Source organism: Cupressus sempervirens, chromosome 4, assembly GCF_028749045.1.
Source record: "Cupressus sempervirens isolate cs-2001-9-10 chromosome 4, ASM2874904v1, whole genome shotgun sequence".
Lineage (NCBI taxonomy): Eukaryota > Viridiplantae > Streptophyta > Pinopsida > Cupressales > Cupressaceae > Cupressus > Cupressus sempervirens.
The window spans coordinates 333,858,441-333,864,654 of NC_143121.1; the positions used below are offsets into that span (position 1 = coordinate 333,858,441).

At 34.0% G+C, this 6,214-nt stretch overlaps 1 long non-coding RNA gene across 1 annotated transcript in view; it reads right to left on the minus strand.

Moving 5' to 3' along the window:
* Nucleotides 1–5,877, minus strand: part of LOC149561386 (uncharacterized) — a 5,966-nt gene extending 89 nt beyond the window's left edge. The window contains exons 1-2 of the long non-coding RNA XR_016363430.1: nt 5,474–5,877; nt 1–143 (exon numbers count right to left, since the gene is read on the minus strand). The exon at nt 1–143 is cut by the window's left edge and continues 89 nt beyond it. This is a non-coding gene — a long non-coding RNA (uncharacterized LOC149561386). The remainder of the gene's footprint in view (nt 144–5,473) is intronic.
* Nucleotides 5,878–6,214: the final 337 nt, after the last annotated feature.

Consider the following 6,214-nt stretch of genomic DNA (forward strand, 5'->3'; position numbering starts at 1 on the left):
AATGTAATGAATCCAATCATGAAGAACTTAAATAATCCAATTCTATCATACTTGCAATACACTAATTTGTTTTTTGTGCTCACTTGGAGAAACTTTACTTTACCCTATTTGTCATATAATCAACATGGGGAGGACTGCACACCCTGCATCAAAGGAATAAGTCATAATAAGTCATGATTTCCATTTTAAAAGAAATAATCAAAGACACATTTCAAGCAAAAAAATCTTAAACATGCAAATATTTGTGATATTACTATTAGGATTTAACTATGTAGTTTTTGAGTCAAACTCATTGACCCATATTTCGTGAATAGTGATTCAACATGAATCCATCTCTCATGAGAATAAATGGAACACTTAGCACTCATTGGATCTAGGTGATTCTCATAGAGGGACTCCCTAGGAGGTCACCCATCCCAGTACTACCTAGCTTTTATGATAGTTATTCAAGGTTTGGCAATGACTCCATCAAAGGTTGGAGATTGTAGAATATTCTAGAAGTAGTGTGCATGTTATATCAAAGCTTGGAGAATGCATCCACTTACACAAAAATTTTACTTGGACGTGTTACCAAGACAATTCACTTCGGCATCAATATAGAGAATGCAATCATGTTGTAAATCAAGTAGCAAATGGTGGCATTCATTAATTCTATAAAATCAGTGACATCCCAAACAAATGGGAGATATCTCTTTACTAAAGAAAAAAAGGTTTTATGTCTTCTCAATTTCAAAACCCAATAAAAGTTGGATGATCTTAAATTTTCATTATTTAGAGGCATGGGGCTTTGGCATGTAAATCATTTCCACAAATGTTTCCTTGTGTCTGCTTTTATCATTGTGGATTTCATGTGGCCATGCAGTCAAACATGTGGATATCCACATTTTATCGGCACCTACTTTTTCTTTTAAAGTAACTACACTGCCTCTTGTCTTTGTTTTATTATTTTTATCTGAATGTTGCAAGCTTTCAAACACAACAATACCATTTGTCCAGAGATTCTTCTTATGGTAGAGCATTCCCAAACTACCAACTCCAGAGAACCTTCTACCTTCACAAGGAAGCCCCTATCAACTTTCTCAAAATGATTTTGGGGTATGACAAGTAGAAGTGAAAGAGTTGTAAATTCAAAAAGTCAAATGCAAAAGCAAAAATCTGCTTCATGACCAAACAGATTTAAGCAGAGATTAGGTGCCAAAAAAACCTGATGAAGCTACTACAGGCTGCATACTTAACCATATTACCCCGCTGATAATAATGTCATTTTCCGTGGCATCTGCTCAGAATTTGCAAAGCCAAAGACACTGAAAAGATATAAACCATTGTGTTGTCATAGGAGACAGATGCAATTAAAGATTTAGAGAAAATTTCTCCATCATGAGGTAAAAAGTAATCTAATTAAGCTTTACATTTATCATTGTAATTAGCGATCTCCACTTCATTGTAATCTGTATTATCTATCTAATAAGCTCTAATCTATTTTATAATCACCATTTTGATGCCAGACCATGTTATATGATTCAAGTATTCTTTTGATCCATCTCTATTTATTTTCTATACATCCTCACTATTTATTTTCACAAACTCTAAGCATCCTTGCTCTGGGCAAAAATATGGCGGATGTCAGAAGGCAAACTATAAAATGAGTTTGTGTGACTGGAGCAAGAGGATTCATTGGATCATGGCTGGTGTTCAAAATTGCCAGATCCAAAACCCTTAGCTGTAAATAATGTGTTTTTAAGATTTTATTTTGAGAAGATTAATGTTTTAAGTTTGAATAGAGACTGTTATTTTAAAAAATATGGATGGATTTTGACAAATTAACTGCAGGGAAGGAGAGAAAATGTTAGTTTTTGTTAGATCTGGGTGGTGCACAGGAAAGGCTTGAGCTCTTCCAAGCTTATCTACTGAACGAGGGAAGTTTTGATTGTGCACTGGAGGGTTGTGATGGAGTTTTCCATGTAGCCAGTCCAATGATATGCAAATAATCTATTAACTTATTTTGGACAATTTAACTATTAAATCTTTTACTCCTCAAATTGAAAATTATTGATAATTTAACTCTCTTTTTTTTATTAATAATGGATACTATTTCATTAATTTTAAAAAATGATCTACATATTATTTCAGCACACTCCAAAAATCTTTCTACTACTACCCATAGTTATAGATTTGATGAAAGACTCATATTCCTACCTTAATCCACTAAACTTCCCCTTTCCATACATATTCATATGGGCTATGGCAAGCTAAAAACATCTGCAATGCACCCAAAACTATCCTCACTAACTATTTACAGCTACCATTGCTTTCGATTCCACATCCAAACATTAGTATCAGCTGCACATTCAAAATTTCTTATTCTTTAAAATGGACCAGAATCCTCTGTTCATTAAACAAAAGCCTAAACCACCAAATTAAACTAGTGTCGCCCATGAACCTACAACCTTCATCCTTGCTTTTTAACACTTAGGTGGATAACTCTGAAGGAATGACATCTTTGGGTTAATTTTTAGGTATATGAATTATCATCAAATTAATTTGTCAAGTTTAGTTGATCTTTTGATTCAGACAACATCTAGAATTGGCTAGAGTGAGCCCAAATACAATGGATATAGCTGCAGTTGATGTATTTCTTGGCTGAATACCATGTCATAAATCTTTGCTGCTTAGATGGTGCAACTGTATGGAAAGTTGAAACTGTATTTTGTTGGGCACTTTAGGCTATCAAATATAACTTATAGCTAGATGGTAGCATGCCCTTTTCTAAGTCTGCAACACACTCACAAGTTCTTTCCCAAATTAGAGATGGCTTTCTTGAATTCAATAACAAAGTAAAAGGGTTCTTCTAGAACTTGGTTAAAAATATCAACGAGGAAAGCACGTAAGCAAATACGTGCAACTTTGGAAAGAGATGGCTATAAAGTCCAAAATTCAATAGAGGCAAAGTATATGTTAAATTTCAAGTTTGAAAATAAGCATACAGAATCAGTACATTAGTATATACTGATATCAGTATCTACTATAAATTTCAAGTTTGAAAATAAGCATACAATATCAGTATATTAGTATATACAGAATCTATTTCAACACTCTGACATCAAATGAAAAGATTAGCATGCAATGCATGCTACTTGTATGGATGTTCAGTTGGAGATACAACTATCTCTCGGTCAAGAAATATGTGCTACTTTAAACCACTCAAGTGAAGGTCAAATATACTTGTGCTTGAAAATGGCCACGATGAATCCCTATTCTTGGATATTTCATTTGCAGAGGATAATCCTTCAAAAAAATGTGATCTAATGGTCCCTCATTCAGTTAAGGATGATTTGGCCATAAAACAAAGTGAAGTGATGCATTCGACAGAGGGTGGAAAGATTGAAACTACTAAAAATCATACTCCATTAAAGGAGTTTATAGATGCCTTCCAATCTTTCTATAATCCTGGAAGAAAGAACATGGATTTATCAATTCCATATGATCAAAAAAATCTCATCCTGCGACACTCACAATAGAAAACATTGGATTAAGAAAAATGGATCTTTTCAAGGCATGTTTTGATAGAGATTTTTTTCTCATGAAGAGGAGTTTCTTCATCTATATCTTCAAATGCACTCAGGTAAAAAACAATTCAGTTTGTTTGTTCCTAAATCTAGTCAGATTTTTGATATAGAGTATTTAGAGATGACTTGGCTTAATTGCTCATGTTTTAAATAGGCTTTGAATCTACAAATGTATTCTTTCAATGGAGTATGCATCATAGAAATCGAAGTGATGAATCTATGTACTTCTAATCTCTTTTTCTTGGCTTGGTTAATGTGATGTTTAACAGAATGACAGAATTGCCAATCACAGTAGACAAACTTCCAGTATTTTACAAATCATTATCACAAAATATACAATTGGTTGTACCCTAAGGAAAGTATTGGATAGATACCTTGAACTCCATGGTGGAAGATGAAATCAAAAAGCAATGGAGATGAACTGAAATGAAAATCTCTAAGTAATCGGCCAAGGCCTCATTAATGTCTTTATACTTTTATTTTTCATCAACCTCTCATAAGAGCTCTTCCTTTGTCTATGTTGTCAATCCATTATCTCTCCCGCATAGTTTTAGGTCTATTGTTGCAAGATTATAGATCAATTGAGTGTATAAAAACCCAAGAAATGAGGCAGCTAAAATAGAATGGCCTGAGCCCCTATTTTATATTCCTTTGGAGAAGAAGGCTTGGAATTAGTGAGGCTAGCTACCTACCTCTGTAGCCCACCATTCCATAAAGAGTTGATCGTTATCCATGATTCTGCTCGTGTAATAAATCATTAGCCACTAGTTCGGTGCCTATTTTCCATTGTTTTCTCTCAAGACCTCATTTGCATGCATCCCTCTACACAGAAGCGGAGACCGATATGAGAGATGGGGAAGGTGGGGGAATCATTGCATTGGGTGAGACAGATAAGAATATCATAGAAGGATAGAAATGCAACCCAGGGATCAAGTGAACACATGACATTGACAACCAAGGTAACTGAGCCAAAGGGAGCCCCCTGGGACTATTGATTTTTGTAGCAAGATTCCCTAAAATATCAAATGAGGGTGTCTTATTTTCATTCTATTTGGCGTACTTATGTAGTATTCATCTTAGCAAGTACAATGAAAGGTTGATCTGACAAATTTTGACACCATTATTGCTTCGCTGCTTCTACTTCTCTAATGTTTTTCGATGGGTCAGATGTGTTACAAGGAGATTCATTAATTTAAAGAATCTTAGGGCACCCTCGTGAAATCCATTTTGCGCATATCTTCTTATAATGATGTCATTCTGCGAGACCATATTTCTTTGAAGCATTTTGTCAAATACATCGCATTCCTTGTCAATGCTTCCACATTTTGCATACATGTCTACCAAGGCATTTAAAACTTCCACTGATAACTTTCCATCTTCAATTATCTTCTGATGAATATCCATACCTGTTCCAAAGCTCCCATTTTTGCACAAGATGGAAGGATGTTGGTGAAGGTTGTAGAATCATGATTTACATTTGCTAATTGCATTAATTTGAAAGTTTCTACAGTATTTTCAACATACCAGTTTTGTAAATATCCTACAATTAAGATAGTCCGTGAAGTAAAATCTCCTTTAGGCACTCTGTAAAACAGTTCTCGTGCCTTTTCAATGCTTCCACATTTTGCATACATGTCTAGAATGGCACTTGAAATAATGATATCTGACCAAAATCTACTCCTAGTTAAGCTTTGATCGATGTTCATGACCTATTTGAAAGCTCCAATTTGAGTACAAGAAGTGAATTTGTAGGCAAAGTCTGAGGAGTTTGGTTTTACACCATCGAGTCGCATGTGCTAAGCAGTTTCGAGTGCCTTTCCACCAAATCCATTTTCTGCATGTCATACTATCACTTATGTCCAGAAGACCACATTTTTTTGAGGCATTTTGTCAAACATATCACGTACCTTATCTATCCTTCCAGATCTTGCATGCATGTCTACTAGGACACTTAGACACTACAATATCCAACAAAAATCCCCCTTCCACTACGCTTTGATGGATGCACATGCTCTGTTTCAAAAATCCAAGTTTAGCGCAAATTGCGAGTCTATCGGACTATTCCCCGATCACTGTGGTTCGTATTCCATAAAATCACATATGACTGCCAACATCAGTAGTGACTGGGTTTGGGTGAACTGCATATACAACGCCTCTAGTGCCTATGAGCCAAAGGCATTTTAAGTATTCCGCTGAATTCTTTTCTCTGGCGTGTAAGTTTTAGTTGGATTTTTTTCGGCATGAGACATATCGGTGAAAATTCTCTGCCACTAGCACTTCACAGTGTCGATGTTCCAGAGAAATGCACATATAGAGTTTTAAAAAAGAGTACATTAATTGAAATGTAGACATGTAATAAACAATATTAATTGAAATGTAAACGTGTCATAAACAATATTATGATAATATAATTTTTAATATAGAATTGGTATGATTAAAATTACTATTATTCTAGATTGAACAATTTTACTTCAAAATTAATAGTTGTTAATGTAGAAATAATATAATTAAATCATTGTTATTAGAATATTGCTAAACAAATATTTATATAATGTAAAAAAAAGTTAATGTATAAATTTAGATAAACACTATTATTTTCATTATTCCAATTATTTATTTTATGTATAACTATATTAAATTTTAATATT